Below are 13,786 nucleotides of genomic sequence, written 5' to 3' on the forward strand. Positions count from 1 at the left end.
AAATTACCTTCCAATAGACTCACAGCCTCATACCTTCTTTACAGACAGACATGGAGGCCAAAGAGGATACAATTTTCCTAAGTGATAGGGCTGACTCTAGCAGCGCCACCAGGTTCTTTCAGATGACCTCCTTTGCTAACTCAGCGGAGAGTCCTGACGGTGGCTGTGGAATCCTTTGGGAAAGGTAAAATGGTCTGAGCAAAAAGAGCTCTCTGGCCCTAACTGGTTTGGCTCAGTGGATAGAGCGTCGGACTGCGGACTGAAGGGTCCCAGGTTTGATTCTGGTCAAGGGCACATGCCTGGGTTGCGGGCTTGATCCCCAGTAGGGGACGTTCAGGAGGCAGCCAATCAATGATGCTCTCTCATCATTGATGTTTCTATCTCTCTTTCCCTCTCCCTTCCTCTCTGAATCAATAAAGATATATATTTAAAAAAAAAAAAAAGAGCTCTCTGGCTTGTACCTAGAGATGGAGAACAACAGTGGTGAGCCATGGGAGGCAGAAAAGGAAAGGAAAACAAAGCTTCTCCTGAATACCCACAGCAGGCCAAAACCTTTGCAGAGAGAAAATTGAGCAAACTTGTGCTTTGTCTTTTGTACACATGCCGGGCAGCAGGTCTGCAAACTAGATGTGCATCAATGCAGTGACAGCACCCTCGGCAAATTTCCTGAGTTACAGCAGCATGCTGTTCTGGGTCAGACCCACCCATGCAGCTCCGCAACCTCTTACTTGGGAGTGCTGTCCGCAGCCTGCGTCCTCCCCTGCCTGGCCCGTCTCAGGTTTGCATGCTCCAAGGCTCCCAATAGTCCATCAAGGCTTTGTGCTCAGGAAGTGCCTCATGGATTCTGACTATGGCATTTTTTTAACAAAGCAGCCTCTTAATACTCAGATTCCACGCCTTTTAAAACATGCATGGCACATAAAGCACTATCCCATATATTCTCTCATTTTTCCCTCACAGCAGTTGGTAGGGGAATTTAGGCTATTTGCCAGCATCTGTTTGTGGATTGGGCAATTGTCTGAAATCAGAGCAGGTTGGGAACAGGGCAAGAAATAAACTCAAGATGATTCCTGGACCAGAGCACGGCCATTACACCACACTGGCATTTTCTGTTGTCTCAGGTTTTAACAATTGGTAAGAGGCATATTCTTATATTTACAGGCTTAATTTAAGAGACACTTATTACCATAAAAGAAATGTATGTTTTTAGTCCGTTGTAATTGTTGAGAACTGACACGTCTTAATGCAAAACAAACTTTGAAACCACAAGCAGTGAGGATGAGAAAGGAGAAAATCGAGCCCAGCCTGAATGGAGTTAGCCTCCCCTTCTGTCATCTCATTTCCCTAACGCCAACATTCCTCCCCCAAACTCAAACTATTCCACAGGCTTTGAGGCTTAAGGATACAGCACTGTGCCCTTCAACCCCTAGATCTAAGCCAGCAGTGAATTCTGTTCTCCAAGGCTGGACAAGAAGGACTGAGGTCAAAAGGGACTTTCTTAAAATCCAGACATCTCTGCCCTTCCCAAAAAAAGTGGCCCCATGCTTCCCACCAACGCTCTGAAAGAGGAAGGGCTCGCCCACCAGTTCCTGAAGGGCTGCGATAAGTAAGGGTGGATGTCATTATGGTGCAACTGGAAATGATTTGCTCTGGGAACTGTGACTGTCTTTACCATGAAATCAGTTGCCTGCTATTACATCAGCCTCATGACTAACAGCAAAAGAATCCAAACCATCCACCAAGATGTTTTACTAATCTGCCCCCTCCCCTCAGGAGGCACATAGGTAAAGAAAGGAGCTGCTTTCCCACCCAGTTTACGTGACAGGCCTACTCCATGGTTGGCTGTGGTTACATAGCTATTTACAAGGTAGGGACCCTTATTAAGTTTCTCTCTATAATCATTTCAAAGTCCCAGAGGACCTCAGAGCTAACATTTTTTTCCCTATAAAGTCCAGCAAAGATGAGCTGAAATGGCCTGTGATGGGGGTGCGGGGGTGGGGGGGACACTTTTGGCACCTTTCTTGTATTGAAAATAAATTTTACAAGCTCAAGCGCCTGAGCTTTGAGATCACAAAGGAGCAGAAGCCACCCTTGGAGTACAGGGTGCCTTCTAAACGGTTCCTTCCCACTGGCTGGCTGCGCCTACCACCCCCGCCCCCCACCCCCCAGCCCGCGTGCGCTCCAGCCTAGGGAGCTGTGCTGCTCTGCAGCTTTGGAGCTAAGCTTGACCCAGCTGCCAATCTCCAAAATAAAATCAATGTGTGACCTTATTCACCAGCTGTACCGAAGAAACTAGCACAAATGAGGGCCAACTTTGAAGCCAAAAAGGGAAGATGAGATGTTGGGAGAGAGAGAGAAAGAGGGGGGAAAAACTTGGCTGGACATGAAAGGTGTCTTGTCTGTCTGTTCCCCATTAGGCGCAATTCTCTTGCAATCTGCAGCCTCAACATTATTCTCTTGACCAGAAACTCTCCTGAGAGATAGTGTCAGAAGGAAAAACAAACAGAATAGCATCTCTGACAGCAAAGTCACTTAAAAACCTATTTGGGGGGTGCGATGCAGGGAGACATGTCAGCACGTGGGGGAGGGCACTCCTCCACAAAAGGCCACCTGTGGAGACACATTTACCCTGGGAAGGGACAAGAACAGGACAGTGAGGGAAGCCCGGGAGAGGGCTGTGTGCAAGGCCAAGGCAGGCCCAGGAAGCAAAACTCACAGTCTTCTGCCCTCCCAAGCCCTCTGATGCCTCCAGGTCCACCTGGGTGCCTTTCGCTACTGTGCACTCAACACACAAACCCACAGTACTGGGCTTCTGTGGGCCCCATGATGCATTGAGAGGATCCAGAGGATTGCTATAGGAAAAAGTGGTCTCCATTTGTCCTAACATCACTTTCCCATTTCTGACTGCCACCAGCAGCCTTAGAACCCAGCTCTCTCCCTGTCAGCTGGCAGCCGCAGCCGGATCCCCAGGCAGCAAAGGCCCGTTCTCCCCAAGCCCCTTTGACCTGCCTTTGAGCTAAACCGGCTACTCGGGAAGCCAGGCCCCACCCTCTCCGGGAGGAGCTCAGGGGGTGAGGATTCTGGAGTGAGGGGTGCAGGGCGGGAGAGGGCACCATTCTGTGCTCAGGTTTCTGGGGCAGACATCCTGTTATAGGAGAGAACTTTTTTAAAGGAAGAAAAACTAATCAGAAGAAAGAAGCAAGAGCCTTTCCCTGCCTTTCGGACTTGTTTATTACTAGGATATCTGATTTCAGCAGAGGAAGCCGGCATTGAAGCAAGGTTTTTATTGGCCGTGAGCAAGAGGAATTCAGGGTTTGCCTTTGATTTGGCTTCCCCAGAACATGAGGCACTGAAGAGTGCTCACTGCTTTGATGGAGCAGCTCAGGACTTTGCGGGGTGCCCCCACACACACCACTGAACTCCCTGTTTTCTGAAGCACCCACTAAAATTCTTTTCGGGAGATGAGGGTGGAGAAGGGGCCCCAGAGTGGAAGGCGGCCTCATAAACATTGCAGAGAGGAGAGCAAAATAGGGGACAAAGGTAAAAAGTTCTGAAATTGGCTCCAGGGGAGCAAAGTGAGGCCATGCTGGCCGCCCCCCTCCCCTGAGTGGGGATCTGGAGGAGGGAAGGTCTGGTTTGGATGAAAGCACAGTGTCTCTAGCAGACAGAGCGAGGCAGGCTGCAGTCAGGCCCGGCCTGATGGTTTCAATGTGTGAGGAAGATAAAGGCAGAGATCTGCAGAGGCAGCCTCTGCCAACAGCACTCCTCGCTGGGGCCTGGGCCGAGGCTGGCCTCTGGGGAGGCGGGATTACCAGCTGGGCCACAGGCTTGAGGAGCTGCGGCTGATCCCCAGGGCTCCCCACAGACACCTTCACGCTCAGGCAGCCGCTGTTTGGGGTCTGGAGCCCCAGCCAGCCTGATCTTACCTAGTCCTGGGTAGCCTTCCTGCCGCCTGCTGGCTTCCAAAGAGGGGCATCTATGTGACTGGAGAAAGAGGGAGGGTGTCCCTCCATTTGGGGGCTCTGGGTGAGCCCAGAAATCTCCCTTTCCCCAGTTTTCCCTCCGGAAGAACCTAGGAGCTGAGATCTCTCAGTATCCCATGCTTTACCTGGTATTTACCCATCGAGGGTAAGAGTCAGCCGCCAAGGGTGCTGGGACTCGACCTGCACTGTCTGAAGAGGCAGCCCCTCTGGCAGAAGATGGTTCTTCCTGGGTATGGCTCTCTTCCTTGTCCAGGTTTGTGCCCAGAGGATGAAGGTCACCCTCTCCCTCTCTGGGAGTGTAAGTCTTCACAGACCTCTGTATGTGTCTCTGTGACCCGTCCCGGGCGGGCGTCTCGCAGACAGAGTGTGCGCCTGGGCTGTGGTGCTGGCTGTCCGTAGCAGGACTCTGCTCACCTGGGAGGCCCAGGCCCACTTTGGCAGCCACTGTGCCGCTTGGCGCTCTGAGCTGAGGCCCAGAGCCTGGGGCAGGGGGTGGGGAATGGGGAAACAGGGCTCCCACTGTGTCCACTTCAAGGAACCCAGGCATCAAAAGGACTTTATGCAGTAAGTTTGGGAGCATACACGGAGAAGAGCTGCAGGAGTGAAAGTAGATGGACACACACACACACACACACACACACACACACACACAGTGCTTGCTCCAAGACTCTGGCACCAGTCTGTCTGTCTGGGTTTGGATCCCAAATCTGTTCCTTACCAGTCAAATTACCTTGGGCCAAAGACTTTACCCTCTTGGTGCCTCAGTTTCCTCATCTGTAAATAGGGGTGATATTAAAAGCAACTGCCCCATGTATTGCTGTGACTTTTAAATGTGATAAAGCGTGGAAAGTGCTGTGCACAGAACCTGGCACGTAGTGGAAAGCTCAGCAAAGGTTAGGACCGCAGGCTGGACCAGCCCGGTTGGGCTTCACAGCCCGAATCTCCATGGAGAAGCAGGGCCGAGCGCTGATGGACAGAGCAGATAAGGATTGTTGGGAAAACGGTTGCCTTCCTTGGTAAATGAAACGTGATCCTCCAAGAAGCAATTCAAGCCCTGAGTGCCCACAACAAGCTCCCTCGTGGGTGTCTCACTGAGTGTGGCTTGCACACACACTGCCCAAACACGGACACCCAAGCCTTCCCTTCCCCCTCCCACAGCTTTAAACTAAAGACCTAACTGGGGACTGGGACATAAAAACAGCAAATCAGCGGAGTGAAACCAAAACTGGATACTCTGGCTCACACACCCTGGGCGTCAAGACGCCAGTGACACACCCAAGCTGCCTGAGTGAGTCCCCAGGACCCGAGGCCCAGGGGGAGGGCTCCTCTTACATTTCTCCCAGCCTCCCCTCCATGACCTCGGCCTCCCCGGGGCACCGAGGCAGCCTGATAGGTATTAGGTAACAAACCTGACCCCATGGCACCGGAGTCTAACCTTGACCTGAGAGAGAGGGAGAGAGAGAGAGAGAGAGAGAGAGAGAGAGAGAGAGAGAGAGAGAGAAGAGATGCACAAAGAGGGCAAGAGAGAAGAGGAGAATAAAAAGCACAGAGAGAGGGCCCAGCCAGCGTGGTTCAGTGGTTGAGCAGTGACCTGAGACAGGAGGTCACGGTTCAATTCCTGGTCAGGGCACATGCCTGGGTTGCGGGCTCAATCCTCAGTGTGGGACATGCAGGAGTCAGCCAATCAGTGATTCTCTCTCATCATTGATGTTTCTCTCTCTCTCTTTCTCCCCGTCCCTTCCTCTCTGAAATCAATAAATATATTTAAAAAAAAAAAAAAAAAAAAAACAGAGGGAGGAAAATGAGGAGAGGGAGAGGACCAGAGAGATAAACTCCAAAGGGCCAGCCCTAGAAACTGGCCCTCTGTGCACCAAGAAGGCAGCTGCTGCAGGGTATCCGGGTTCCATGCTAAGACAGACTTTTCCAGAAAATTATAAATCCAACCTGCCAGGCTGCTGCTGAGCCTCCGCTGTGTGTAAATGAGGGTCCTCTCTGAGGCACCCCCTGTCTAGAGAGGCTTCCCACTGGCTCCACGCCTGCTGAGTGACCCATGGGGAAAGAGCCACGGTGTTGGAGAGAGGGACAGTGACCCAGAGAACCAGGCTTGGAAACCCATGGAGAGCCACTGGGAGGTGGAGCTCCCACAGGCTGGACGCAAAAACCCACCCCAGACAGGGAAGCTCTCCCAAGCACGAGGCTCCTTTAGGGGACTGACAGCAGGACCAGGTAAAAGCCACCGCTGGGGGCAGGATTGGGAGAGACCGTTGCCTTTCTTTTTTTTTTGTTTTTGTTTTTGTTTTTGTTTTGTTTTGTTTTTTAATTAAATCTTTATTGTTCAGATTATTACATTTGTTCCTCTTTTTTCCCCCCATAACTCCCCTCCTCCCAGTTCCCGCCCCACCCTCCGCCCTCACTCCCCACCCACTGTCCTCATCCATAGGTGCACAATTTTTGTCCAGTCTCTTCCCGCATCTCCCACACCCCTTTTCCCCCCAAGAATAGTCAGTCCATTCCCTTTCTATGTCCCTGATTCTATTATAATCAACAGTTCATTCTGCTCATCAGATTATTTATTCACTTGATTCTTAGATTCACTTGTTGATAGATGCATATTTGTTGTTCATAATTTGTATCTTTACCTTTTTCTTCCTCTTCCTCTTCTTAAAGGATACCTTTCAGCATTTCATATAATCCTGGTTTGGTGGTGATGAACTCCTTTAGCTTTTCCTTATCTGTGAAGCTCTTTATCTGACCTTCAATTCTGAATGATAGCTTTGCTGGATAAAATAATCTTGGTTGTAGGTTCTTGGTATTCATCACTTTGAATATTTCTTGCCACTCCCTTCTGGCCTGCAAAGTTTCTGTTGAGAAATCAGCTGACAGTCGTATGGGTATTCCCTTGTAGGTAACTGAGTTTCTTTCTCTTGCTGTTTTTAAGATTCTCTCTTTGTCTTTTGCTCTTGGCATTTTAATTATGATGTGTCTTGGTGTGGTCCGCTTTGGATTCCTTTTGTTTGGGGTTCTCCGCGCTTCCTGGACCTATAAGTCCATTTCTTTCACCAGGTGGGGGAAGTTTTCTGTCATTATTTCTTCAAATAGGTTTTCAATATCTTGGTCTCTCTCATCTTCTGGCACCCCTATAATTCTGATGTTGGTATGCTTGAAGCTGTCCCAGAGGCTCCTTACACTATCCTCGCATTTTTGGATTCTTTTTTCATTTTGCTTTTCCGGTTGGGTGTTTTTTGCTTCCTCGCATTTCAAATCATTGACTTGATTCTTGCGCTCCTCTGGTCTGCTGTCAGGAGTCTGTATAGTATTCGTTATTTCAGTCCGTGTATGCTTAATTTCTAGTTGGTTCCCCATCATAACATTGAGGGTCTCATTAGTTTTCTTGTAGATCTCATTAAGTTTATCGGCGGCTTCTAAACAGTTCTTGAGAGACCTTAAAAGTGTGGTTCTGAACTCTATATCTTCCACTGACAATTCTGTCCTGTTTCTTTGTCTCCGCATTTTGTTATGTTTCCTTGGTGCACCCCCTAGTGGTCTTTGTGCGCAGTCTTATAGTTAAACCTTGATTGTTGTAGCTAATACCAGGGAGGGTTTGACCTCCAGGCCAAGTGGCTATCGAGACCGTTGCCTTTCATTGTAGACTCTTCCACACTATTTTGAACCATACACGTCTATTGCTGTGATTTAAAAAAATAATAATTTTTGTCAATAGTGGTGAAGTGAGAAGCAGGCTTCGCTGTAGAGAAACGCTTGAAGTTTGCCTCAACCTCAGCCCAGCCTAGGCCTTGAGCCCTGCAAAAGGAGATCCCGCTCCTCACTCTCACCAGCCCTCCTGAGCCCAGTGCTGGGGATGGCCTCCAGGCTTGTCCTCCACCTCTCCTCCAGCCCAGAACAACGCCTGCGACTTTCTCCACCAAAGGGCATTTTGCTCCTCCTCTGTTTTCTTCAGTGCTGCTTTAGGCCCCCCCAGAGTGTGAAGGGCACAGATGTCTGAGCCTGGGCCCTCGATCCATCGGGGAGAACAGAGAGCCACACCTGCCCATACTTGCCCACTTCCGTGCAAGGTAGCAGGTGGAGTGGGAGGGGTGTCTCTCCCTCTTGCTCGCTGTGCTCCAACCACACAGGTCCCTGACTCTTCCTTGATCGAATACAGCAAGTGCCCTCCCACCTCACTTCCACTTGCTGTTCCCTCTGCATGGAATGCCCTGTCCTCCCAAATCCATGGGGCCTGCTCCCTCATTCCTACAGAACTCTGCTCAAAGATTGCCTCATCAGAGAGGCCTTCCCCGTCATTCTTCATTCCCTTACCCCAGTGGTCGGCAAACTCATTAGTCAACAGAGCCAAATATCAACAGTACAACGATTGAAATTTCTTTTGAGAGCCAAATTTTTTTAAACTTAAACTATATAGGTAGGTACATTGTTATTAACTTAATTAGGGTCCTCCTAAGGCTTAGGAAGAGTCACACTCAAGGGGCCAAAGAGCCACACGTGGCTCACGAGCCGCAGTTTGCCGACCACAGACTTACCCTGATTAATTTTGCTTCATTGGTCTTATACCATCTACTAGATTATACGTAGGTATTTATTTACACATCACCTGGCTCCCTCTGCTATCATGTTAGCTCCACGAAACCACAGACTGTCTTTTGGTTTATTGCTATGTCCTCAGTGCCCCGAACACTATCTGGCACATGGCAGATACTCAATAAATATTGTTTAAAGAAATGACTAAGGCCTCAGTAACACTTTTTGAACAAGTTAAATAAATGTCTCCGCTATCTGTTGGACACTAACACAAGCTGGGAACCATAGAAATAAAGAATTCCCTCTTCTGGGACCTTACATTGTAGTGGGGGAGTCAAATATGTAAGCAGTGAAGTATAATGAATGAAACTATGCAGGCACCAATAAGAAAAGTAGCGACAAGTCCTGGGAGCAGCAGGTTAGCTGACATTCACTAAGGACTGATATGTGCCAGGCTGGGAGTTCTCTGACACCAATTCTTCAGTTCTCTGACATCCATTGGGTGACCTATAATTTAATTCAATTCTGACACTGATAACTCTGAGGTTGTCAGACCCCACAGGTTAAGGGCTCAGTCCCACAAGACTGCCTCTACTTCAGATGTCAGTTGCAAGTCCCAGGCCACCTGTATGTCTAACTGGCTATAAATCATCAGAGATTTCTACAACTCCCTCCTTTCAAAAAAGAATTTATTTTTTGCTAGAGTGGCTCACAGAACTCAGGAAAAACTTACATTTGCTGGTTTATTATAAAGGATATACAGCCAACTAGAAGAGATGCATAGGGCAAGGAACGGGGAGAGGGAACATGGAGCTTCCTTACCCATTCCAGGTGTGCCACCCTCCCAGCACTTGATGTGGTCACACACCCAGAAGCTCTCTGAACCTCATTGCTCAAGAGGGTTTGCAAAGCTCAATCTCCAGCAGCCCCCTTCCCTTTCCTGGAGGCTGGTGGGTGGGGCTAAAAGAACAGCCCTCTAATCACTGGTCTTTCTGGTGACTAGCCCCATCCTGAGGTTATTGAAAAGTACCACCCTATACTTACCTGTCAGGGGAGACACCATAGTCACGAAGGTGGTTTTCCCAGGACGAGGCTTATCCATTGCACTCCAGAAGTGTTGACCCCTGAGATTTCCTCAAATGTGGGAAACTCAACTACACAATTTGTGGTAGTGGGGGACCGCGTTTGCACTCTCCCCCCCCCCAAAAAAAGTTACCATCCTAAATCACCTCGTTAGTATAATTTCAGGTTTCTCAGGGTGTCCTTGGGGATAACAAAAGATACTGCTATTGCTCAGGAAATTCCAAGGGTTGTAGGAGCTCTGGGTCAGGAACCAGGACAAAGATCAAATATACTAATATTTTTGTATCATAGCACACAGGCTTCATTTACATATGCCCACAGAAGACAGGTCCAAATGTAGAGAATGTTTATGAATTTATTGGCCAAACTGACAATTGCCAAGAAGCAAACTCTCAATGGATTGAGAAAATGTTCCAGAGAATGGCAGTTTTGCAGCTTATTTTATACTAGAGGCCTTGTACACGAAATTCATGCACTGGGGGAAGGGGGTTCCCTCAGCCTAGCCTGCGCACCCTCTCACAGTCCTAGAGCCCCACGATCAATTGCCCCACAGAGAAAGGCCCCACCCACCCAACCAGAGCTCCATGATGGATTGCCCCAAAGTGGTAGGCCCTGCCCACAGGGCCAGGGCTCCACAATGGATCGCCCCCTCAGAAGGAGGCCACGCTCACCCACCACAGCCCGTGAGTAGGTGGCCTGGGCCTCCCTCTGCGGGTGATCATGGGGCAATGGTGGGGCCCCAACCAATGGCACCGCACCCACCTTGGCTGGCCTGGTGCCAGTGGGTGTTATAGCATGGTCATCCAGATGGTCATTCCACTGTTCGGCTGTTTGGTTTATTTGCATATTACACTTTTATTATTATAGTAGATACTACAATAAAAGGAGATGTAAGGAGGATTACATGAAATCTATTGGTGGTAGATGACAGGGGGCAGAAGAAAGCAAAGCAGAGTAATCTCTGGGATTGGGGAAAAAAAGCAAAATGGAGAGACACATGCTTCCTTTACACTGGTGGGTATAGGATAGTTAATACTTAACATTTACAGCACAGAGATGGTATTCAGGGAACAAGATAATGAGGGATTCTGTGGTTTTGTGCTTTACTGCACAGATTACTCTGACATTTCAAAGTTATCTTAGATGCAAAAAGACAATAGACTGGCCCACTTAAGGTAAAGATTGACCTTTGTCAAGGAAACTACAAGCCTAGGACCAGACTACCTGCCATGACTTTTTAGTTAGAAATTTTTATGTCCAGACCATCCTATATGGTTTCTCTGTCTCTGAGTTTGTAAGGCCTGCCATGCAGGCCTCCCCTGAGCCATGCAGTGGCTCCTTTTTCACCCACACATATAACTGACATCATCATCACAATCCTCTGAAGTAAATGCTGTTTCTTCCCCATTTCACAGATGGGAAAACAGAGGTGCAGATAAATTAAGTGACTTGCCCAAAGTCACATGATCAATAAAATGGAAAGACAGGAATTTGGATTCAACTTCAGAGTTCATGCTCTTAGCCACTGTGCTTACAGTGAGGAGATATTCCATCATCTGGGAGAATGTGAGTAGATTTCACTCAAAGGATGAGTCAGATTTTAATAGAGTCAGAGATTATAACCCTGAAAATGTCTAAATTATACACAGGTAACTGGTATGTGGTGAAATCTGTGCACGAAAAGGAAGCCCTTACAGCCCCAAGTATTCATCTAGATAGGAATGAATTCTCATTCTTTCCTTCTGGTTGAGGCACAAGCGCCTGTCATGAGCACTCAGTGTGAATGTTCCAACAGGACAGGCAGTTCAACACAGCCCCCACAGGGAGGCACAAGACAGGGAAAGGGGGGACAGAGTGATCAGAGGACTGCCCAGTAGAGCCATCCTGGGAGGGAAGTGGGAGAATGGGGGACGGGGGGACGGGGGGGGGGGGTGGCATCACAGGCTCTGTGCCTCAACTGTCTTTATAAGCTAATGGAGCCCTAGAGAAATGTCACATTTGCATTATTGATTCAATGATGGCCTATGATCTTGCCCACTGTTATCCTGGATCTATGTTAGGACCTTGCTTCTGAAAGGCAACAAGGCACAGAGGGAGTAAGAAAACCTAAGAATCGAAAGGCCAGCATCCAGGGTGGGGCCTCAGCCAGCTGGGAAAGGAGAGAAGGGCCTGGAGCTGGGACATGCTCTGATTCTATACATGTTTATAGCCTCCCAACAGTCCTTTTTCACCCCTCGCCTTCGTTTGAGGTCTGAAGCTCCTTTGAAAAGTTTCTGTCTTCCTTGACTCCCTTAGAAGAATAGAGGAGGGGATCCTGGTTCTACCACCAGATCTGGTTTGGGAATGGACATCTTTACTAGTAAAGATTCAGCTCAGAGAGGGGCCAAGGAATCAAAATGAAGAAACTTCAAAGGGAGTGAAACTCATGGGGGGGGGGGTGGTTGTTGAGAGCCCCTTTCCTCCCCCTAGAAACTATAGAGAACGGCCGTCAAAAAATTGGAGTCCAGCCAGGCCGGTGTGGCTCAGTGGTTGAGCATTAACCTATGAACCAGGAGGTCATGGTTCGATTCCTGGTCAGGCCACATGCCCAGGTAATGGGCTCAATCCTCAGGAGAGGGCATGCAGGAGGCAGCAGATCAATGATTCTCTCTCATCATTGATGCTGCTATCTCTTTCTCCCTCTCTGAAATCAATAAAAACATATTTTAAAAATAAATAAATAAAAATTAAAAAAATTGGAGTCCAGAATACCTGGTTCAAATCCTGGTTCTGTTACTTACTGTATATCCTTGGGCAAGTTACTATTAAGGTACCTCTTCACCTCAGCTCCCTGTCGGTTAAAACAGTCATCTTCACCTAGTTGTGAGGACTGAGCTAATTCTTATCAAGTGCAGTCAACAGTGCCTGGCACAGGATAAGCACTCAGCGATGTTACCCTCCTTTTGTGCAGGTCCTGCCGTAGCTCTGCTCTGCTCCAGTCATGGCGAGAGGGGACAGTGACCGTCACCCCATTTCCACTCTCAGCTGCTACTAATGAAGGGCCTGGTCTAGCCTGAGGTAAAAGGCCCCGGTCATTCCTTAACAAGGGGAAATGGATCAGCATCGATGCTGGGGACAAGAGAGAGGTTGGTCTGCAGCTAGCACCTGGCAAAGGCAAGCTTTTTATGAGCGGGGCATAGCATGTAAGCCCCCAGACCTTTAAGGGAATACATTTGGTCTGGAAGAGTCATGTGGGTTACACTTCTACCCCAGATTAGACTAAAACTTATGGTAAGCCCGGCTCCCTTGCGTCAGTCAGGGTTACTTCAGCCTCGTCCCTGTTATCATGGTTCCTTATCCCTACTCCATTCAAGAGCTTATCATACACCAGGGACTTTGGACAAACTCCTTAGCTGGATTTCCAGAAGTTGGGATCTAAGTTTGAGTCATCCTTCTATCTCAAACAAACCTCAAGACAAAAAGATTTTCAAGTAGGCCACTCATTCACTCCACCCTGCCCCCTGAGGACAAATAACCAGGAGCTTCCTATCAGAAAAGCTGTGAGTGGCTGGGAGAAAAGAGCACTTAAAAAGGAGTCAACCCTGGCCTGTAGCTGAGTTGGGTAGGGCGTCATCCCAATACGCCAAGGTTGTGTGTTCGATCCCAGGTCAGGGCACGTAGAAGAATCAACCAATGGATGCATAAATATGGGGAGAAACAAATCTCTCTCTCAAAAGCAATAAGTAAAAATAAAGAATCAGAAGGTAAGCTCACACCTCTGGCTCTTTATTCCTCAGTGAGTGATTCAGTTTTCTCATCCACACTTTTAAAATGGGACAGTAACCCCAGCCCCATTCACCTCCCTGGGTAGGTAACAGAAGCCAAAAATGAGGGAAAACAGACAGGACAGTGTTTTGCAAATGTCTTGGCCAAGCCCCTCATTCCCACCTGTGGGGAGGCATCACCTTATTAAATGTCCTTTGGCCTCTGTTCAGCCTCAGCGAATGGGTGTTACAGTGGGATTCCTTTCCAGACTTGGAGTTTCTTCATTTAGCAAAAAGAGCTGACAGAAAAGCCGTGTGGCCCAGGCCAGAGGCCTCCTCTCCTCTCCTCTCTTCTCTGGAAAGTTTTCCTCTCCTGGGCACAGAAGGGTTGGATGGCAGAGCCTGCCCTGGGCTGTGCTCTGTGGCACACTCCACTCTCGA

The 13,786-nt window shown here is 48.7% G+C and overlaps 1 non-coding gene across 1 annotated transcript; it reads left to right on the plus strand.

Annotated features, from left to right (window-relative positions):
* Nucleotides 1-9,555: 9,555 nt before the first annotated feature.
* On the plus strand, nt 9,556-9,719 carry LOC118652340. The gene has a single exon (XR_004966584.1). It is a non-coding gene; the product is annotated as a U1 spliceosomal RNA (small nuclear RNA).
* The last annotated feature ends 4,067 nt before the right edge of the window (nt 9,720-13,786 follow it).

This window comes from Myotis myotis, unplaced genomic scaffold (assembly GCF_014108235.1).
Source record: "Myotis myotis isolate mMyoMyo1 unplaced genomic scaffold, mMyoMyo1.p scaffold_m19_p_3, whole genome shotgun sequence".
Lineage (NCBI taxonomy): Eukaryota > Metazoa > Chordata > Mammalia > Chiroptera > Vespertilionidae > Myotis > Myotis myotis.